At 58.5% G+C, this 22,723-nt stretch overlaps 1 protein-coding gene across 3 annotated transcripts in view; it reads left to right on the top strand.

Annotated features, from left to right (window-relative positions):
* The window catches only part of LINGO1 (leucine rich repeat and Ig domain containing 1), a 69,017-nt gene that overhangs the window by 4,857 nt on the left and 41,437 nt on the right, over positions 1–22,723 (top strand). The window contains exon 2 of one of the 3 annotated variants that reach the window (XM_038581051.1): positions 8,344–8,429. The exons of 1 other annotated variant lie outside the window; for it this stretch is intronic. The gene's annotated coding sequence lies outside the window, so the exon portion shown is untranslated. Of the gene's footprint in view, positions 1–8,343; positions 8,430–22,723 lie in introns of those variants that run through there. One more of the 3 variants, XM_038581048.1, reaches the window with a different exon arrangement.

Raw genomic sequence — 22,723 nt, forward strand, 5'->3', positions numbered from 1 at the left:
CCCTCGATGGCTCTGCTGATTCCTGGTGGTGTGGCTGAGCCAGTCGTGGAATCTCGCCGTGCCTCAGTTTCCTCCTCTGGTAGATGAGGTGCTGACAAGCCCCTCTGGGGTTGCTCTGAACACAGCGTGAAGCCCATGGCGCAGCCCTGACGTAGACCCACAGCGACTGTGCGCTGTCACTGTGACTCTGGGAGGGGCCTGAAGGTACAGTGTTGAGGGAGTTTCCAGAAGGTGGTGACACATGATGAGGCCCAGAGGCAGGGAAGGACGTGCCCAGAAGAGGGAACCATAGATGAAGATCCAGAGGCAGTTTGGGGACATGCAAGGGATCTGGCTCTGTCTAGACTTAAGAATGGGTCAAGGAGGGGCGTCTGGGGGGCTCAGTCGGCTAAGTGTCTGCCTTCAGCTCAGGTCATGACCTCAGGGTCCTGGGGGCCAGCCCTGAGTCGGGCTCCCTGCTCAGCGGGGAGTCTGCTCCTCCCTCTGCCTCCGCCCCTCCTCATGCTCATGCTGTCTCACCTTGCTCTCTCAAATAAGTAAATAAATCTTTAAAAAAAAAAGGGGGGTCAAGGGGAGGTCCCAGGGCTGTGTCCTGAGGGACCTTGGATGCCACATGGGGGAGTATAGCCCTATAGCCCGTGAGGGGCCATGGGATGGGGTCTTTTTTTTCTCTTTCTTCTTTTTTAACATTTGCTCATGCAAAGACATTGAAACAGTATAGACGTGTGTCTATACACATGGAAGTTCCCTCTTTGCCCTTAAATCTTGTGCTGCCAAGGCCTCACCATCGTGGGTCTGAGGTGCCTCCTTCCAGAGCTTTTTGCTGCGTTTTACAAACATATGTATTATATATCACTTTTTCTTTAAAGGTTTTAGTTCTTTTTTTTAAAAAAAAAAAAAGGTTTTATTTATTTATTCACGAGAGACACAGAGACACAGGCCGGGGGAGAGGCAGGCTCCCTGCAGGGAGCCCGATGCGGGACTCGATCCCAGGACCCGGGGATCACGACCTGAGCCAGAGGCAGATGCTCAACCCCTGAGCCACCTGGGCGCCCCCTAAAGGTTTTAGTTCTGAGTAATCTCTACACCCAACATGGGGCTTGAACTCACAACCCCGAGATCAAGAGTCACGTGCTCTACCGACTGAACCACCCGGGTGCCCCGTATATCACTATCTATCTATTTATTTTAAAGATTGTATTTATTTATTCATGAGACACAGAGAGAGAGGCAGAGACACAGGCAGAGGGAGAAGCAGGGGGAGCCCGATGCGGGATTCGATCCCAGGACCCTGGGGTCACAACCTGAGCTGAAAGCAGAGCTTAACCGCTGAGCCCCCCATGCGTCCCCTGTATCTCACTTTTTTTTAAAAAAAAAAAACATGGATTCATGTCCAGCACATGCGGCTCCCCCTTTCCCTTTCCGGCATGGGGTGCGCATCTGTCAGGGGCCCTGCACACAGGTCTGTGGTGTCCATTTTATTTTTTTTTAATTTTTATTTATTTATGATAGTCACACAGAGAGAGAGAGAGAGAGAGGCAGAGACACAGGCAGAGGGAGAAGCAGGCTCCAGGCACCGGGAGCCCGACGTGGGATTCGATCCCGGGTCTCCAGGATTGCGCCCTGGGCCAAAGGCAGGCGCCAAACCGCTGCGCCACCCAGGGATCCCTGTGGTATCCATTTTAATGGTTGCCTAATAGTCCCTTGTTTGGCCAAAGGGTGGTGTGGGTAACGAGTCCTGGGTTGACGGATACTTAGGTCATCTTCAGTTTTTCACTCTTCCGAATAAGGCGTCAGCGGCCGCCCTCGAGTAGACATCTTGCTGACACGCGTGAGCATCTAGGATGGATTTGTAGAGGTGGGGTTGCCTGGCCAAAGGGCACGTTTATCACATTTTGGTAGGTGGCCGCGGCGCTCTTGCAGAAGGTTGGGCCGCCCGCGGAATCTGTGGCTGGCCACGTCCCCCACACCGTCCTCCGCACCCAACTGACCAAGCTTTTTAACTTGAGCTAAGAATCCAGGAGAGCGTCTTGCTGCGGTTTCAACACTCACTTTCCTTCTCCCCAGCGGAGCTGAGCATCTTGTTCGTGGACCATTTGTACTTCCTCCTCCGTGAATTGACTGTTCATATCCTTTGCCCATTTTTCTTCCTTTTCCTTTTTTCCTTATTTCTTGTTGCTACAAAGGAGCTTTTAGTATATTAGGGATTTTCAGACTTTTTTGTCTGTTGGGTGCATTGCACATCTTTTCCCTAGTCTGCTGTTTGTCTTTTTTAACTTGGTTTATGGTCTCTTTGGCCCTAGAGAAGCTTTAGATCTTTATTTAGTCAAATCTGTCAGACTTTTTCTGAGTTTCTGAGTTTCACATCCTGCTTGGCCGGGCTTCCTGGAAGGGTTCTAAGTGGAGGTCAGATGGGTGACTGGGAAAGGTGGCTCTGATGGCCGCTGTGTGCAGGGCGGGCGGAGGGGGACAGCGAGCCGGAGGACGGGGAGCAGCTGAGACCTTTGTCCTGGGTGGGGTTGGGGCAAGACTGGGGAGAAGGTGAGTTTGGGAAATACTCAACGATTGGCTGCCCATAGTGATGGGATGTGACGATGGAAGAGGGAGAGGGAAAGGACTTTGGAGCAATGCCGGGGTGTGCGGCTGGGGGTCTGCATGGCTCGTGCCACCACCACTGTGAGGTGGGGACAGATTAGGAGGGAAATGCATGCAGGTGCCTGCAGGTGCTCCCCCGTGCAGGGACGCGGCATCTGTGAACACATCTATGCACACGGGTACCAGCAGGGTCTGGGGTTGGCCATCTGTACCCGGGGTCTGGGGTTGGCCTTCTGTACCGTGGCTGCACGGAGGGGCCGCGGCACGGACTCTCATCTTCGTGGAGCGTCTGTTCTCCGCCAGGTAGTGTCCGCGGCTCGGCGCACGCTCACTCGGTGACCTCTCCCACCGTAGGAGGTTGTCTTATGGACAAGGACCCAGGCTCTGGTTAAGTAAGTGGCTTAAGGAGGCAGAGCGGTACGAGACAGAAAGGGGATTTTTTTCGACAACTTAGATCTGACCACCCAACAGTATTTTTTAAAAAAAGATTTTATTTATTTATTCATGAGAGACACACAGAGAGAGGCAGAGACACAGGCAGAGGGAGAAGCAGGCTCCTTGCAGGGAGCCCGACGTGGGACTCGATCCCGGGACCCCGAGGTCACAGCCCGGGCGAGAGGCAGACGCTCCACGGCTGAGCCCCCACCGTCCCTCCCGCCAACACTGTTAGGAGCCTTGCCCTCGCCTCTAACTGACCAACCCCGTTTCGTCGGGGACTCTGAGCGCGAGTGCCGGGACCTTACAAGGCAAGTTACGGCCCCTCTCCGTGCCTCAGTGTCCCCATTCTGAAAACGTAGACGATCCCGGTGCCCACCTCGCAGGGTGCTGGCGGCACTGAAGTGTTAGCGCCCGCGACGCGCTCCGCCCGGGAGGCCGATGGCGACGGCCCAAGGCGACGCCTTCACCTCGGTCTCTGCTCCGTCCTGCCTCCTTCCTCTCGTCTTCTCTTCACCTGTCACTTCACCCCGTGCCAGCTCTTCCTCTGGTCCCCGCGGGGCCTTCTTTCACCCTGTGCCTGTGAACCTCTGTCCTCGGCGTCAGCCCCCAAGGCCTTGGCAGACCGTGAATTGAAGCGCAGCTGGTGGCAAAGGGCGTCCAGGGGCAGGGCAGCCTCCGTGCACCCCACGCGGATCCGGATCCGGTGTCTGGAACACCCCTTGCTCCCTGGGTGGAGCCGGGTGTGCTCTGGGGCCGAGGGCCCAGCTGACCCAGCCCGACCGGCCCCCGGGCCGCAGCCGTCGCTGGAGCCCTGAGCCCCGGCCAGCAGCCCGACCCACAGGAAACAAAAGCCGAAAGCCCCGCAAATCCCGGCACGGTTTCCTCCCACGAGCAGATCAGAGCAGATCAGAGCAGATCCTGTGGCTGCGAAGGGTGAGAGCAAGGTGTTCACACTGGGCTCGAACCTCAGGTCTACACCCAGGTAAAGGTTTCCCACCGAAATCATCAGACTCACCACTGCGGATTTCTCGTCGCCGGAACGAGCCGCCGGGTAAATAAATGCTCGTGGTAAAGGATGGAGCCGCCAGCGCTTGTAGGGTTTTGTTCTCAGTTGCCCGGCATCAGGCACACCTGCTTATTAACCCGAAGGACGAGAGAGCTGCCTGAGACTGCCTGGGGGGCTGGGGGGGGTTACACCCGGGACAGCAGAACCCCGGCCGGTAGGAGACAGGGTCCTTGTGACGGCTTCGGGGAGGCTGGCTCTGTCCCGGGGCTCCTGCACCATCTCTGCCTGCTTCCAGCCCAGCCCCGCCTCCACTCACCCCGCACCCCTGCAGGGCGCCCCTAGGACTCCCAGCCAACCTGGCCGAACAAGGCCAGGTGAGCCTTTGGGCACTGGGGGCGGCCTAGCCACGTCAGCACTCCTCCTCCTCCTCCTCCTCCTCCTCCTCCTCCTCCTCCTCCTCCGACAACGAGGACCACGACCCTCCCCAAGCTTGCCCACGTCCTGCGGGCCTCAAGGACGCTGCACGGCACCCTTTAAGGTTCTCCCCAACGTGGGTACAAGGGAGGCAGTATAACCCACTACTGCCGAACCATCGCTCTCGGAAAAAGCGAGGAACCCCGGGGGCGTTAATGGACGCGAGGCCCTTCCCCTCAGGTCGCTGCCAGAGCCGGTTGGTGCCTCCAGGGGCTCCCTCTTCTCCCTGTGGTCCCGGGTTGTCCCACAGGAGCGCAGAGCATTGAAGGGGATAATTGCCAAAGTAAAGTGACCATAATTTCAAAATACAAAGGTGAATTAAGCTTGTGGCCGCTGTCATGGTGGCTCAAGGGCCCTGCTGGAACCTCCCTGCCCCAGCTGTCATCCAGGGCAGACAAAGAGGGGCCCCGGGCCGAGCGGGGCTAAAGCTCTGAGGGCGCCCTAGCCTTTGTTCGAAGTTCAACTCCAAGCCCTTGAATGTAGGCCGAGGCGCCCGCTGTCCTGGAGGTGTTACCGCTTGCCTCTGCTCGCGCCTCCCTTCTGCAGGGGGGATCATCCCGCTGGCGGATCCTACTACAGGGCTGGAAACTTCCCCCTTTTACTTGTGGATGGAGAACCTGTGAAATTGGGGATTGATGCATTTGTGTCCCCCACTGAAGTGCTAGTGATTTAGGGGCTTCCAAATGGAGCTTAGTTCTCTCCCTCAGAACGTCATGCAAACATGCTCTCCAAGCAAATACAGCAAGGTCATGTGCCCCAGGTGGCCCATGGGGATGCCGGGGGGTGTGCAGGGCCGTGCTGCTCGAACCGGTGCTCTGGGAACTACCGGTGACCTACGGCAGCAAAGGCTCTGTTATTCTTTCTTCCTCTATGGACAGTCTGACCTCGTATTCCGTGTCCAGTGAGGGAAGTGGGGACGGGGGCGGACTCTGGTCCGTACAGTCACGCAGGGACCCAGGCTGGCCGGAACTCCACCATCCTGTAGCCGCCCCACCTGGAACGCGGGGCCTCCTCCAGTCACCGTGGCAAAGAAGAGAAAAAGATGGAATCACACTCTGCTCTTAAATGCCTCGGCCCAGCAATGACACACATCACTTTTGTTCCCAACCCATTGGCCAGAACTTCTCATGCAGCCTCAACTGACTATAAGGGGGACGAGGAGAGGGGACATCCTGCTAGGACAGGAGGGCGTGGAGGAAATGCACCCAGATGTTCAGCGACCAGTAAAATCTTCTCTACAAGGGGTGTTACAGGACCACTGTCAGAGCCAGGGCTTCAGAAGCGCCAAGGCCACGACCTGCTGTCATTCTCTCCACTGGGGTTGGGGAAGCCAGAGTGTCTGGGAGGGCTTGATGAGAGAAGCTTTGGGGAAGAGTCCCTATGGATGAATAAGCCCCATGGCAGGCCCAGGTCCAGGCCTCCACTCACCAAGCTCTAGGTTTGACTCAGCCTCTCCCCTCTTACCCCAATGACTGCTTCGAATACCAAGACCATCCCATAAAATGAGTTTCTCAAGAGGAGAAGCAGGAACGGGAGTGAAGACAAGTTCAGCTTTGGCGGGAGAAAATCCAAGAGAAGACATCAGAAGCTATGTCTTAAGTCCATTTGGGCTGCTCTAACAAAATCCCACAGACTGGGTGGCCAGTAAACAGCAGAGGGTTATTGTCTCCCGGTTCTGGAGGCTGGGAAGTCCAAGACCAAGACGCCGGCAGATTTGGTGTCTAGTGAGGGCCCGTTTCCTAGGTCATCGACGCCATCTTTTCATGGTGTCATCCTATGGCACAAGGGACGGGTCTCTTTGGTAAAGGTGCTAATCTCATTCATGAGATTCATGAGACCTTCATGACCTAATCCCCTCCCCCAAAGCCTCACCTCCAAATACCATTACCTTGGACTTCAGTTTCAACACAGGAATTTGGGGGTGTGGACGGGACATAGACACTCAGTCTATGGCATGTTGGGTATGATGGCCTCCAGCCCAGGAGCATACCCTCACCGTGAGAGAGAGCTAGAAGATCCTGCCTTTCATCCAGGCTTTCATTCCTTCAGCAAATGTGGGTCATGGAATGTACTGATGACTACTGTGCGGTCTGATTCCAGAACAGCTGGGATGGAAGCATGGCTTGGCCCCTTATCAGCGAAGTGACCTAGGGCCAGGTACTTCCCTCTGCCTCAGCTTTCTTCTCTTAACATGAGGGTATTGATAGCATGTATCTGTCTTAGGGGAAGGGTGAGCATTAAATGGGTTAGTATTTGTAAAGTCCTCAGAACAGCGCTGGGCACATGATAAGTACTCTATAAATATTAACTCTCAACACTGCAGCTGCCGTCACCACCACCACCACCACCACCACCACCACCACCACCATCACTCCCATCACCACCACCATCACCACTATCACCACCACCATCATCACCGTCATCACCACCACCCCCACCCCCATCACCACCACCACCACCACCATCATCTAGTACCAGATGCTGTGCTAGGTATTGGGGGAGTAGACGTCAGGGTCTCTGCTCTCATGGATGATGGGGGAAATGGAAAAAAAGAAAGATGTAAATAATTAAATTAAGATGATAATTGCAAATAGAGATGGTACGAAAACAGTAAATCAGGTACATGAAAAATTAAAACCAGTGAGATACCACCGTGTGTCTCTTGCATTGACGTCTACCAAATTGGCAATATCAAGTGTCAGTAAGGATACGGAACAAGGGGGACTCTCCCGTGTTGCTGGTGGGAATGCAAAATGGTACAGCCACTTTAGAAAACAGTTTGGCCAAAAAAAACCAAAAAAACAAAAAAACCACGTTTGGCAGTTTCTTATAAAGTTAAAAATATGTTTACCATAGAACCCAGCAATCCTGCCGCTAAGTATTTACCCAAGGGAAGTAACAACTTATGTTCACGTAGAAACCTGTATGTGAATATTTATAGTGGCTTTATTCATAGTCGCCACAAGCTGGAAACAGCCCAAATGCCCTTGAGCCGGTAAACGGATGAACAATTGAATACTACTCAGCAATAAAAAAAGAATGAAACTAGGAACAAAGAAACAACAAAGGTAAATCGCAAATGCATTATATGCTAAGTGAATAAAGCCAGACTCAAAAGGCTACATGGAGATGATTCCCTTCGTCTGATATTCTGGAAAATGCAAACCTACAGAGACAGGAAATAGATGAGTGGTTGTTAGGGGCTGGGGTGCAGGAAGTTGGCTACAAAGGGACGGCGCGGGGAGACTTTTGATAGAATTGTTCTGTCTTGACTGTGGTCGCGGTTCCACGGCTGCGTGCAGCTGTCAAAACGCACGGAACTGTGTGCTAGAAAGGGTAAATTTTACTCTAGGTAAATTATAGCTCAATTAACCTGCCTGGAAAAAAAGCTCTCGGTGAGATTGTTGAGACAGGGAAATCCGGATGACAGGTAGGTCATTCGGGGTAGTGCGACACGGGGAAGGAGGGCCTCGCGCACACGGAGGGCAGGGGAGGCTTTCCGAGGAGGAGAAGGAGCCTGGCCCGGAGGAGCGGCAGCGTGGCCGCGTGGCCGGGCTTCCACTCTGGGCATACACAGGGCCAGGCAGCCGGGGAGGACGGGGGACAGGGCACAGCAGCTTGTGACCACGTGTAGGAGGAGGACCATGGATGGAGGGGTCAGGGAGCCTCCTACGGGAGGAGTGGTCAGCCAGCCCGCGGGCGCCGATGGTGCAGGGGACCTTCTGGACCTTGCTGGGGCTCTTGCGGCCCGTGGGGAGGGCTCAGACGTCCCGGGTAGAGTAGCCGAGGCCCATCTCACCTGCACTAACCCTCCTGCTCTTCCACTGCAGTGCATGCTGGGACCGCGACCGAGAGGCTGCTGCTCCCCGGGCCCCCAGAGGCAGATCTGTTGGCCTCCCGGCGCCGTCTGACCCAGGTAGGGGGAGAGCAGGGGCTCCCGCCGCCTCCTGCCTCTGCTGGGGGGGAGGGCTCGGGCAGTGAGGAGCGGATGGGCTGCGGGCGACGGTGTGGGACACAGGTGGCTGTGAAGGCTCCGACCACAGCAGGGCCTCCTGGGGCGCCTGGGGGCACCGAGAGGCCCCAGGACATACAAGGCTGCCACCCCGATCGTCCTGTGGTCTGTTCAGCATCCTTTCCCTAAGCCCTGTGGCTCTGGGAGCTTCTGCATCCGTGGGGCTCCCGGTGCCGTCACTCCGGCCTTTCTCTGCCGGAGTCGCCGAGCTAGGCTTGCGTGTGTGCTTCCACGAGGGACGGCTCTTACTCCGGAAGGCCCCAGACCCCTGCAGGACTCCCCCAGGGCACAGGTGCTCTTCTGGGCACCAGGACCAGCCCCGCTCACTTTGGATCTACTTGGCATTTCTCTGCTGCTTCGGGGCACCCCGAAGGGTGGAGGCTTTCTGCTCAGGGCCAACAGCCCCCCAGGTGGGATGGACTGTGGGATTGCAGAAAAAATACCGGATGTCCAGTTAAATTAGAGCTCCAGACAGGTAACAATTTTTTTTAGCATAAGTGTATCCCCGATCTTGCATTGGATACAATTTTTGCTAAATCTGACAACTCTAGTGGGACTGAAGCTCCGGTCCCCTCTCTACTTCTGGCAAGTCTCCCTGCTGGGCCCGCCTTGGCCCCCTTGGACCAGCTGGCTCCAGTGCCTGTGATGACTGTCCTGGTGGCCCAGCCTGCTCAGGTCGGAATCAGTGGACATCTCCTGACTCCCCCAGGTCCCACAGGCCAACCCTGGGGCAGAGACCTGGGGGCTCCCTCTGGAGGCTGTTGACAGTGCCCTCAGGGTCCTCCCCCTATGTGGCTCTCTGACAGCAGGGTCATGGGGTGTGGCCAGCTGAGCCTCTGTGCCCGTGAACAGAACTGTGAGACAGGCCTGGAGCCGTGAAAAGAACCAAGAATAGAAAATTGTTTCATGAGGTTGGAACCCAGAGTGCTTGGGGTGTGGGGATGGAGGTGGGGGGTAACAGGAATGAGGCAGGGCCAGACAATGCATGGCTTGGGATGCCCTATTTCTGCATCTTTCAAAACTGGGGAGACCAGGGAAGTGTTTTCATGGCAAATGGAATCCTTTTTCTGATCAGTTAGGTAATATGTTCTCCGTATGTCATCTGTCTATGTATCTATGTATCTATCAAACAATCCAAAGTATTTGAAGCATGCACTTTGAGTCCTTCCCCTAATCTTTTCCTCCCCAGGACTAAGCGCTGCTAACTAGTTCAGTATATCTCCCTCCAGACTCTTTTTCTTTGCACTTATAAAAATATATTTTTTAAGATTTATTTATTTATTTATGAGAGAGAGAGAGAGAGAGAGAGGCAGAGACACAGGAGGAGGGAGAAGCAGGCTCCATGCACCGAGAGCCTGATGTGGGACTCGATCCCAGGACTCCAGGATCGTGCCCTGGGCCAAAGGCAGGTGCTAAACCGCCAAACCACCCAGGGATCCCATAAAAATATTTTAAAAGCAAACACAGGGACTCATCCTGGTTACACTGCTCTGTCACTTGAGTTTTCACCCGACAACACGTAGTATAGAGCATTGCAGAGCTCTTAGCTGTCCTCTCCTGCCCGTGGCTTGGGGGGCCTTTAAATTAGGCATCCCAAAAAAATAAATAAATAAAAATAAATAAATAAAAATAAAAAAATTATGCATCCTCGTCAGCCCTGCTGGTGGCCCGTTAGAGCGTTTGGCCGTCCATAAACCTCCCCCAGGGAACCTCCCAGTTGGTGGTCTGTGTGCATGTGTGGTGGGTCCTTCAGGAGTGTTTCTGAAAGTGGGCCGCCTGGGTCGGAGGGTGCACATCTTCCAAGGTGTGATCCGTACGGCCAGGGCAACCTCAACAAGGTAGTGCCCACTTACCACGTGCACGAGGCCTCGTCCCCTCATCCTTGCCAGCCGTGGGCATTAGCAGTAACGGAAATCTCTGCTGATGAGTTAGGGGAAAATAGCTTTTCTTTTGCATTTCTTTGATTGTGAATGAGGTCGGGCACGACTAGGTATGTTTGTTGGCCACTTCCATTTCTTCGTTTGCGAATTGCCTGTTGACGTCATGTCCTCAGCTCATTGTGCTACTCATCTGTCCGTGCATTCAGCAGGCGTTTATTGAGCACTTGTTATGTGTCAAGCACCCTTTTGGTCGGGGACCTAACAGTGAGCAAAACTGAGAAAAAGACCTGCTCCTTGGAACTAACGCGCTAGCGGAGGAGAGATGGCCGAGAAAAACAGATAAATGAGTGAAATTTGGTGTGTGCATTGAGTGTTAAGTTTAAAGGAGGAAAAAATACAGCAGGGCAGGGATGGGAGCGGCTGGGACATGGGGAGTGAGAGAGGGTGGGAGGTACGGCCAGAGGGGGATCCAGAGCAGATCACATGGCTGCCCCGAAGACTTGGCTTTTACTCAGGACGAAGCAGGGAGCCGTGGAAGGTTCTGAATATGACATGATGTGATCTGAATTTCATTTGAATCCGATCCCTCTGGCTGCTGTGAAGGGGGCCAGGGAAGCAGGGAGATCAGTCAGGAGGCTGTTGTAACGATCTAGGGAAGAGACAGTGGGGGCCGGGAGTGGGGGGGCTTGATGGAGGTGGGGGAGGCGGATGGAGTCTGGGTGCGTGCTCATGGTAGAGCCAGTGGGACTTGCTGACAGATTGGGTGAGGCGGAGTGTGCGTGTGAGACGGAGAGGGAGCCAAGGATTACTGCCTTAGTCATCTCAGGCGGCCATAACCAAACACCATGGGCTTGGGGGCTTGAACAACACACGTGTGTTCCTCACACTTCTGGAGACCGGGAAGTCTAAGATCAAGGTGCTGACAGACTCAGCTCTTGGGGACGACCCCCCACTTGGCTTGCAGACCAAGCCACCGTCTCACCTGGGCTCCCATGACCTCTTCCTTAGTCTGCCTGCCTGCAGAGAACCCAGAAGTCTTCCTCTTCTTTGAAGGACACTAATCCCATCAAGAGGCCCTACTCGACCTCATCTAATCCTATTTACCTCCCAAAGGCCCCACCTCCAAGTACCACATTAGAGGTTAGGGCTTCAGCTTATGAATTTTGAGGGGCACAAACATTCAGTCTGTAACAATGACTCCAAGGGTTTGGGCCCAAGTCGCTGCCATCAACGGAGACTGGACAGAGGAGTGAGTTTGGTGGTGCAGGGAAGGAGAAGGCTTCATCTGTGGGCGGCAGGCCTGCCGACCTAATGTGTGGGGCCCGGAGCAAAGTGAAAATGGGTGACACTTTGTTTATTTTTATTTTTTTTAAAGATTTTATTTATTTATTCATGAGAGACACAGAGAGAGAGGCAGAGACACAGGCAGAGGGAGAAGCAGGCTCCATGCAGGGACCCCGACGTGGGACTCGATCCCGGGTCTCCAGGGTCAGGCCTTGGACGGAAGGTAGCGCTAAACCGCTGAGCCACCCGGGCCTCCCGACACACTTTGTTTAAAAAAATCATTAAGAATTGCAAAGTGGGAACAGTAGAGCATTAAACCAAAAGCATTAGACGACACTCAGGGGCCTTGTGTGACTGCCCAGGTGGCACACCTGTGAGCAGGCCCTGGCTGGGCACATGCCAAGCGTGACATGCCAGTAGACGTCCAAGAAGTGTGGAGGGACAGTTGGATGTGTGAGGCTGGAGTCTGGGGGAGAGGTCTGGGCTGGAGATACAAGCCCAGGATTATCAGCCTAAAGGTAGTAGTTTAAGCCTTGAGATTGATTGAGAGCATCAAGGGAGTGAATATACGTAGAAAAGAAGCACCAGAGGCTTGTCCCTGGGGCCTCCCCAGTTAGGAGTTGGGAGCTGAGGAGGAACAGGAAAGGTGAGTAAGAAAGAGCAACCAGGAGGCCGAGGAAAACCAGGCAGGTGTGAGGTCCTGGAAGCCAAGGGCAAGACCTGCTTCAGGCCTGAGGTGGGATGAGAGGCGGAGGGAACATTGATCTTGCATTAGCTGCGGGAGATCGCAGATGACCTTGGTTTCAGGGGTGGGGGCGGAGCGGATGTGTGAAATGCAACTCATTGACTTGCAAGAACAAACTGATTTATGAGAGGTTAAGGGGTTTAACCCTTTATCTGTCATATGTGGCAAATAGCTTTTCACGTTTTTTTTTTTTTTTTTTTTGTCATTCACACTTACAGAGCTTTTCTTAACCTCCTTAAATGTTCAAAACTGTCCCGCGGTCAGGTTTGCCACTCTTGTCCTTTACGGTTTCTGGCCTTTCCCAACTGCAAAGTATTGAAAATGTTGTCTTGCGTTACTTTCTGGTTGTTTATGATATTTTAAAACATGTAGCTCTGTAGTTCATTTGGAACGTTGTTACGTATGTGGCTTGAGGTGGGGATCAAAGTAGTTTTCCCCAGACGACCCGCCAGTTGCTTTGATGCTTCACGGAGTAAACTTTCCTCCCTGCTCTGCAGCTCCGTCCGTCCGTCCATCCGTTGCCATCGTTTGATCCCACTGATCTGTGCCTGGGGAGACGTTTGGGAAGTGGAGAGTATGGAGGCTCAGTCGTCGACGGGGGTGGAGTGTGTGTGTGGGGGGGGTTGGAGTGGAGGCTGACACAGATGCCTTCGGGGGTAGCGGGGAGAGGCAGAGGGAAGTCAGGGAGGACAGGGCTCTCCAGTCCCGAGGGCCTCCTGTGTGCCCTCGCGGTCCTGCGGGGGTGGTACTCTGTATATCCATTTGCAGATGTGGAAACTGAGGCCCTGAGAGTTGTCATCACATGTCCAAAGGCATCAGCTCTTAGGAGGTGGAGCTGAGACCGGGAGGCAGCGGGCTCCCTGCAGCCATGCCTGCGCTCTGTCCACGCAGGTGAAAGGAGAGGCGGAGGGGAGCGGCTTCCAGGGAGGCTGGAAGGGCTCCAGGCATAAAATACACCCCTCCACCCCTCTCTGCTTCCCTGTCTGCCATTTGGCTGGGTCTTGAAGGTTTTCCCATTTTGAAGAGGAACCTGTTAAAACCAGAATACTCCTGGCAGGGAATCACACGTTAAGTTTACAGCTAACATCTTAATTATCAGTTAACACCTCTGCAGGGATTAGCTGACAGCCAGCTGAGGACACGGAATGGGGGCCGGGTGTGATGTGTATCTGGGCTGGGAAAGGCCAGGCAGGGGGAAGGGTGACAGAGGAGGAGGCAGGTACCTAGCAATTCACAGCTTTCTTCGGGGCCCTGGGAAAGAGAGCGGGGTGGAGCTGGAGCCAGGTTTAGGGGGGCGCGGGTGGGGGGTGGGGGCAGCTCCTCTGTGGATGCCTGGCTCGAGGGGGAGCTGACATCTATTAGATACTTGTTGTGTCCTGGGATCAGAGGAGGCTTGTCACATTCTCAGCCCTGGCCTCGAGGTCAGGAAATCAGCCACCCATTAGCTGCCACACCAGTTGCCAGGAGGCACTCAAGGCTGGAACTTGTCTCTGACACCCACAGACCGAATCTGTCACCTAGCCCTGAGGAGTAGTGGTAGGAGAGAGGCTGAGGTGTTTGGAGCCTCTTCTAGCTTTTTGAGGGCCAGTCTACCCTGCCAGGGTCAGGGCTATGTGTGTGACCAGGGTCAGTGCTCAGGATGTGACAAGGCTCAGGGCTCAGAGGGTGAACAAGGTCAGTCTCAGAGTGTGAGCAGGGTCAGGACTCTGTTGAGTGACCAGGATCAGGGCTCAGTGTGTGTCCAGGGTCGGGGCTCAGTGTGTGTCCAGGCTCAGGGCTCAGTGTGTGACCAGGCTCAGGGCTCAGTGTGTGATCAGGCTCGGGGCTCAGTGTGTCCAGGCTCAGGGCTCAGTGTGTGATCAGGGTCGGGGCTCAGTGTGTGACCAGGCTCAGGGCTCAGTGTGTGATCAGGGTCGGGGCTCAGTGTGTGACCAGGCTCAGGGCTCAGTGTGTGATCAGGGTCGGGGCTCAGTGTGTGACCAGGCTCAGGGCTCAGTGTGTGATCAGGGTCGGGGCTCAGTGTGTGACCAGGAGGGGTCAGATGGAGGAGGCCTCCTGGGCCGCACAGAGACCTCAGAATTTATTCCCAAGCGGTCATTTCCGCTTGTTTAGTCCTCGGCCGTGCAGAGCCATCGCAGGGAAGCGTGTTCGTCGAGCACGAGTTCCTGGGCACCTGGTCTTCTGGACCCAGAGCCGTGGCTGTGAACCAAATAGAAAACCGCCCCCTGCCTTCCGGCGGCTGATGGGAACCAAGGGGCCGGCTCTGGTGCCCCTTCCCCAGGCCATCTCCGCAGACACAGGGGCTCATGGGGCAGGTTCTGGAAACCTGCTGTCCTTATGGGGCCCGAAGGAGCTGCTGACGGAAGGTTCTGGGAGGGAGGATGGCTGAGTCCAAGAGGAGGCGAGCAGAAGAGACCTCTCAGGAGAGGAGACCCCACCCCCTGAGGCCCACCCTCCAGGGCAGAGAAGGGGGTTAGGCCCTCGCAGGTGTGGTGGCCGGCCGTCCCGTTCTGCTCAGGACTGTCCCACCGTAGCTGTGTCAGCCCCCGGATGGCCCGTCACGCCCCCCGAAGGCCCCTCTGTCCCCGAACCCCGGACTCTGCCCCTGGCCGGCCCGGAGCGGCCGGTCGCTTGGACGGGGTCTAGGCCTTGGTGCCGGCCGCGCCTGGGCTCTGGGAAGCAGCTGTGGGCCGGCTGGGGTGCTGCTGGAGGGGCGAGGGGCGAGGGGCGAGGCGTCCGTGCCGTGGCTGCCCGAGGCGGGAGGCCAGATCCAGCAGGCGGACTCGGGTCTGGGGCACCCGGCCGGGCCGTGCTGGCGAGGGAGTGGCCACCGGCTGCCCCGGGCGGGAGGCCTGGCTCCTCTGCTGATCGGCCTGCAGCTCGCTGTGTGGCCCCGGGGACAGGCGGCCCCGAAACTGGACCTTCGCGGCTTCCGCTGAGACTCGGCTGGGACTCGGGCCAGAGCCCCTGAGGGGGGTTTGGAAAGCACAAAATGTGGCACAAAAGGGGGGTCAGCGTGCTGCTTTGGGCACAGCGGTGGTTCTAGGGCCTGCCCGCGGGTGCCAGCTCTGGGCCTGCAGAGGGGCCTCGGGGCGGCCACCTCTCGGTTCTCGGGGGAGTCACCCATGTGTCAGCTGCGGGACAGGAATTGGAGGCCGCGGCCGGGGATGTGGCCTGTGGATGTGTTGGTTCCATTTCAAACACGCTGGTTCCTTAACACCGAGATCTAATTCTCGTACCCTGAGACTCACCACTTTAAAGTGTGCAGCTCGGTCCTTTTTTAGCACATTCACAGGAGTGTACGATGGTCGCTGTTCTAATTTCAGAGCGTTTCCAGCCCTCGGAGGAGCCCTGTGCCCATCTCCGCTCTCCAGCCCCCAGGCCCCGCAGCCACGGCTCCCGCTCCGCTCCCTGTGTCTGGGCTGGCCTCGTCCGCGTTTCTTAGCCTTGGAGTCCCGCGCCACGTAGCCTGCTGGGCCTGGCCACCCAAGGGGACGTTTGCAGAGCTCATCCGCGTTGTGACGGGCCCCGCAGTCCTTCTCGTGGCCCAACCGTATCCGTGCTACGGAGAGACCGTGTTTTCTGTTACGCGTTTATTCGCGGGCATTGGGATTCTCTCCTCTTTTTGGCGATTAGGAATGACGCGTTTGTGCGACGGTCCTTGTGGGAACGTGCGTCCTGTCGTCTTGCATCTACCCCGGGGCTGGGACGGCTGGGCTGTGAGGTGTCTGCGTCTCTGCCTCACTCAGGGCCTGTGCCCTCCACTTCCCAGGTCCTGCCACTCCTGATGGCGTCACGGCGCCCCTCCGGTCCCTGTCATCTCCTCTCTGGCCCCTGTAGGCCTCCTAAGTATTCAGCCTTTGATTACAGAACAGTGGTGGAGGGAAATGTCGGGGCTGTAGGAGACTGAGAAGCCTCCTGACCCAGGGAGGCGTCCTGGAGGGCTTCCTGGAGGAGATGCCACCTGCCTTACTTAGGCCCAGTGGACATTTTTTAGGGCAGAAAGAGTGAGGGAGGGTCTTTCCCGGCCTGGTGGGCAGGCGCTGGGAGGCCAGGGGGGGCTCCAGGGCCCAGCCGAGGTGTCCTCTGTCCCGTCCTCTGGTGCTCACCTTCCCTCCACCTTCAGCCTTGGTCTCTGCCATTTGTTCAGGGAACTTCAGGCAGCTTGAGAGAAGGGGAAGATGAGGGAGTGAGGGCAGCCGACGGCCTCTGCAGAGAGACCCCAAGCAGGGTGGGCCCAAGGATGGGGGCTTGGGTGCTGGGGGCACAGTCCGAGGACCTAGGGCAGAGGGCACCATGGGCCAGGCCACCTCACGTCCCCAAATGGCATCTGCTTGTCCCTCCTCCGGGGCCAGTGAGAGGCGGGATGGGCTGGACCAGGCCCGCACAGAGGCAGGGCAAGGGCCCGCACCCGGAGCCGCGCGTCCTCCCGGGCTTCTGCTCCGCTACCTAATGGGTAATTATACCCTGACGTGCACGGAGGCAAAGAAGGGATTTTCTCTGAAGCAAATTCTCCCGTGAAATATTCAGGCCACGCTGGGCTTCACTTCCCAGCCGCCTAATCGCTGCTGCTTGGCTTGGCCGCAGCGTGAGAGGCCACATGTGCCTGGAAGGCCACATGGGGCTTTTTATTTCCTTCTCAACAGGGAGAGGTTTCCACGGGCTGGAAGAGCCTTGGCTTTGGGCCTGAGATGCTGCACGCGTGTGCGCGCGCGTGCTGGGGGGTGCTTGCTGCTTCTAGCCTGTGCACACTGCTGTATGAACTTGGCCGCGTGTGCACGTGGTGCTGCGTGTGCCGATGCCCCGGCACCTACAGGCCAGTTCGCAGCCCCCCGGCTTGTCTCTGAAGGGCCTTCCCCGCTCCGCCCCGCGTCTGTGATTCTGGGCGGCAGGGCCGTGCGACACCCTCTCGGGCGTGAGTCCTGCCCGTGACCGCACGGCACGCGGGCTTCTGGAGGCCTGGGGGTCCTCACGGGCTCGGGCTCAGGGACGCACATGGCCCTGGCCCGCCGTGCACTGGACTCAGGCTCTGCCTCTCTTCTGACGGGAGGGTTCGTTTGGTTGCCGGCAAGTCTTAAGGACTTGATGTGGGGCTGGGAGGGCGGGACGATGTCTGGCCCTGTCGGTGCCCCCAGCCCCTGGCTACCCCACTGGTCTCGTGCAGCCCAGAAGAGCCTGGCCTCTGCACAGAGGGTGTGAGGGTGTTGCCACTGGATCGTGCTTTTGCAGTCGGTTGCCTCTTCCACGCTGCGCAGTAGGCAGGGCTGGAGCTGTCGTACCCGTCCGGCCGAGGAGGAAACTGAGGTCCAGAGAGGCAGAGGCCTGCTGAGGTCTCTGGGTGAAGCAGGCTGTGAGCGGGAGCGCCGGCTCCGCCTCCCCTGGCGGGGGGGCCCTGCCCCTGGGAGAGGTGGCCCCAGCGCCCCTGTCCTCTCCGCAGCAGCACCGGGGGTGCCGGAGGCGGTGGGCGTGATGCCCGTCGCTGGTGTTTCCTCCCGTGGCGGTAATTAGCAGCTGCCCAGGCGGAGGTCCGGGCACACTTCGCAGTGTCGGCCTGTTACCGTCACCCTGACAAGGCCGACGGGGGACTGGCCTTAGGGGAGAAGGAGAGGCGGACGCCGAGCCCAAGGCCCGCAGCTCTGCCCCGCTCCCCTGGGACGTGCCCTTGAGCGTGGCCCTCTAGAGCGGCCCCTTGGCCCGTGTCCCCCTGGGGGCTCGCTTCCCCCTCGGCTCCCCGGCCCCTCGGCCCTCCGCTCGGCTCCGCTGGCTTCCACTGGAGAGCGGCCTCCGCAGCCCCGGGAGCCTCGGGCCCTGTCCCAGCCGGACCTGCGTACCCCTGGGGGCCCAGGCGGCACCTCATCCATGAGCTCTTTCAAACAGGGGGGCCAAGAGGAGCCCTGGAGACCCCTGGAGTCTCCTTGTCCACCCCTTCGGGCCTCCCCTCCTCCCTCCCCTCCGCCTCCCTCCCCTAGATCTCTTTAGATCCTTTGGCTCCTTGAGCAGCAGAAGCCAAGCCGGCTGTCATCCGGGGACTTCCCCGCCCTTGCCATCTCCCCAGCTCCCTCGCTGCCAGCCCGCCAGGCTGCAGGCCTCACCTAACGGGAAAACAGGCGACGGCGCTAAAGCGGCTGCTCTTGTTTCTCGAGTGTTTATCCTGTGATAGGTTCTGTTAAAAGCCTCTTAACAGCAATCCGGTCCTCAAAACAACCCTACGGGGTAAATACACGGATCATCCCCATTCTCCAGGTGAGGAACTGAGGTGCAAGGAAGCTGAGTGCACCCAGCCCCGCTGTCGCCCGCCAAGCCATTGCCTCCACCTGCCTCCCTCCCCCTGGGCTCCCAGGACAGGTGGGGGTCACGCCTTGCCTGACCCCCCGCCCAGTGCCCGGCCCACAGCGGGCGCCTGATGGGCCAGCGAGGGTAGTGGCAGCGACAGCAGATGACTCCCCTCCCTGGAGCTGCGTGCACCGCGGCGGGGGTCTAGCGCCCCACGTCCTGCAGGAGGCCCCGCTCTGCCTGTGAGCGCCCCGACGCGCCGAGAGGCCGCGCTGCCTGCCGGGCCGCACTCCCCCGGGCCCGGCCGCCGCAGGGGTGATCGGAGCTGGGTCTCAGCTCTTCCCGGGACTTGGCGAGGGTCCCCACACATTCCCATCACTTCCTCTTCTGTTGGACGGGCCCTGGCGGCTGCTGCGCGCTCGGTGCCCGGCCCCGCGGAGGGCCTTCGGCTCGATGAGGTGACCAGGCCACCGGGCACGCAGCCTAGGTGGCACGGGAGCAGCGGGCGGGGTAACACTCGCCCGGGGACAAGTACCAGGGCAGCGTGTGGGGCTGGGCAGGGTGGGGGAGGAAGGCGGGAAGGGGAGGAGTGATTTTCAGGCTGAAGGAGAGGGAAGGGCATCACACGCAGAGGGAACAGCCTGTGCAAAGCTCAGAGTCTGAGGGAGCACGTCGGGCTCGGGACGGGGCGAGTTCAGTGACAAAATATGTGGTGGGTGGGCCTGCTTGAGGCGGGGCGGGCTGGCTGGGGCCGTTGGGCGGATGTGCACCCCCCCCCCAGAGGGGCCCGTGAGGGCCATTCAGCGCATCTTCCCTGCCCCATGTAGGGGGACGTGTGCGAGGCCAGTGTCCGCGGTCGGGTGGCGGTGCTGGTCCCCAGCCTGCTCACTGAGCCAGCCGCGGAGAGGCCCGTGCGAGGACCAAGGGTGCCCTGACCACACTCGCTGGAGGCATCTTGGGCTCGGGAGCCAGACACACCTGGACCGGGGCTGCACGCATCTGTGCCTCGCCTCCCGGCCGTCAGAGCTCCCAGCCCCTCCGTGAGCCCCTCCTACGGGGTCACCCCAGTAGGAGCGGGGAGACCAAGTCCCCAGAGTGGTGGGGTCCCGCACGGGCTCACGCACAAGCAGTGGGTGAGGCGGGCTGCTTCCCGCCCTTCGGAGGGGTTTTGGGGTCGTCGGCAGGGATGAGACCCTAGCTCTCGGGGTCTGGAGCAGGCGAGCTGTGGAGAAGTGCAGGGCTCAGCGAGGGCAGAGGTCAGGCGAGGAGCCTGGAAGGTGGCCGAGGAGGCGGCTTCCTTTTGGAGACCTACCACCGCCCAGAAGGGTTTCCAGAATTTAACTTGAGCACCAAGTGGCCTGTCTCTGGGGGTATTTCTTCTCTCGTAGCTCGTGGGGCCCCGAGGTCCGGCCTCCCCGGGGCAGACACTGGGGGTGGAGGTGGGCACCCAGGGGACAGCCGAGCGGGTGCCCTCCACCCATCCCTATGTGCCCCTCCCCTGCCATGACGGGGAGCTCAGGGCCTCCCAGAGCAGCACCCAGGTGCCCAGAAAGGAGAGGTTGGGAGAGTCGGAGGGTAGGGTCGCGGCTCAGCTGGGGCGTGGGCTCCTGGCAGTGAGGTCGGGCCTGGGGATTCAGGGCCTTTTACCTTGTTGTCAAGAGCATATTTTAGCTATTAGTGACAGCAGCGAGGGATTTGGGGAGGATTTCTCTCTCATTTCCCAGAGCTTTCAGCAAGCCTCCTCCCTTCCCACCCTTCCGCCTGCCAGGGCTGAGAATATACACACACACATGCACACAGGCACGCACACACACGCTCGGTGTTCCTGTGTGGCTGAGAGAGGGAGAGAAATCTGGGTCAGTCTCCCAGAGAAGGCTCTTGGCGTCTCCCCACCTTCCCCAGCAGATGCTCCGTGTGGCAAACTTGGGCCGTGGTCTGACAGCCGGGGCCCTGCCTCGGGCCTGCCCGGCACGGGGACCCCTCCCTGGGCCCCCCTGCCCGGGCAACCTCACACGGCGGCCTCCGTGTCTCCCCGCAGCCAGACACCAGGGCTCACACGGGGCGGGGGGGGCGGGGGCTGGGTGCACTCAGCTTCCTTGCACCTCAGTTCCTCACCTGGAGAATGGGGGTGAGCCGTGCTGTGCTCTGCTGTTGGCCATGTTGAGGGCGATGCAGGCTTTCCCGTCCCCTGCTGCACCCTCCGGCTTCAGCCCCTGGTTTGGGGGAAGACCGTCCCTGGAGCTGGGGACACGTGGTAGGAACCCCGTGCACAGAATGCCTGACCCGAGGCAGGCCCCCTACTGCTGGAATTCCATGCAGTAGGCAAGGGCCAGGGTCCGGGTTGGGTGCCTCAGGGGTGGGTTTCTGAAGAAGGTGGACAGACAAACAGCTGAAGAGGTCACTTCCATTTCAGGATGGAGCTAGAGCCCCGAGGGGGCAAGTGGGTGCCCGAGACAGGCCCAAAGGATGTGGCTGGTCCGGTCAGAAAGGAAAAGGGATGGGGCTGGCTGGGGTCCCGGAGGGGCAGGCACCCCAAGGGCCACGTGGGATCCTCAGCTGGAAAGACGGCAGGGTGGGCTGTGGTGTGGGCAGTGTCCTGGGCAGGGATGGCCCGTGAAGATTGGGACAGTCTGAGATCATCTGCCCCCCAGCACTGGCCCTTGGGGGGGTCTGTAAGACCCTCTGGTTTGGCACAGCTGCAGACAGGGAAACTGAGGCCTAGTGAATGTAGAGGGCTCACCTCTGGCTGTGTGTGGTGAGGGCCACCCTGCCCCAGCTTGCTCGGCCCCTCCGAGAGGGCAGGAGGCGAGAAGGAGCAGAGGGCAGCAAAGTCAGGAAAACAGGATGCAAGGTGTAGGGTGGTGTGAGGATGTGACCAGCTGTTCCCCCAGCAGATGTTGGCCGGAGAAGGGCTTGTCCCAGCCCTGCCCTCCGCAGAGGTGGCCTAGCTGAGCATGGACAGCGACCTGCACTGGGTCCCCTTTGCAGTCTCACGTGGGCTGGCGAGGTAGGTGCTAGCATCCCCATTTCATAGATGCGCACACTGAGGCCCAAAGGAGGCCTTCCCCGGGCACATGGATGGGTAGGGGCAGCGCCTGCCCGAAGGGTACACAGCCCTGCTCCTGGCAGGGGGGGGTCTTCCACAGCTGAACACTCTCAGCAAGGCGTTCCTCGCTGCCCTGAGGCAGGGCTGGGCCCAGCTCCTCTGGGAGGATGCACGCTTGTCTTTAGGACGCTATACGTCCCGTTTTGTTCCCTGCGCTCGCCAAGAATTTCTTCTGTGAGTCTGACCAGGGTCCCTCACGCTTTACCTTGATCCCACCATTCTTGTGGGGTCTGGTCAATCCAAAGGCCCCAGCTTCTTCTCCTCTGTTCCTCTGTCTTCTTGGTTGTGGGTGGGCCCCGCAGCCTGGCCAGCCCCTGGGGGCCAGGAGCCAGACTGACCACGCGGCCCTCCGCAGCACCCTCCGCAGCGCCCTCCGCAGCAGGCTGGTTGAGAATAGCTCGCCTTTGCCTAGTGTTGCCGTCCCCATCACCGCCTCCGCCCATCTCGTTTCTGCTGAACTCCTTTGCCATCTAAAGGGCCTTATTTTCCACCCTTTTTGTCCATTCCTCTCTCCCAGTGTGTGTCCGCAGAGCCCAGCACAGCACTGAGCAGCCAGCCAGGCTTCAGGCAGGCTCAGAGCCCTTCCTCCCCGCTCCGGCCTGTCTGGGGATTTCCCAGCTCCCAAACCAGGCTTGTGGTTTGGTTGAGATCTAGGGGCAGGCTCTCAAGCCCTTCTTTTAAAAAAATATTTTATTTCTTTATTCATGAGAGACACAGAGAGAGAGAGAGAGAGAGGCAGAGACTGGGCAGAGGGAGAAGCAGGCTCCATGCAGGGAGCCCGACATAGGACTCGATCCCAGGACCCTGGGGTCACACCCTGGGCTGCAGGCAGGTGCTCAACCAGTGAGCCACCCGGGCGTCCCTCTCAAGCCCTTGAAGGCTGTTCTCCACTCTCTCTCCACCTTATCCA

This window comes from Canis lupus, chromosome 30, assembly GCF_011100685.1.
Source record: "Canis lupus familiaris isolate Mischka breed German Shepherd chromosome 30, alternate assembly UU_Cfam_GSD_1.0, whole genome shotgun sequence".
Lineage (NCBI taxonomy): Eukaryota > Metazoa > Chordata > Mammalia > Carnivora > Canidae > Canis > Canis lupus.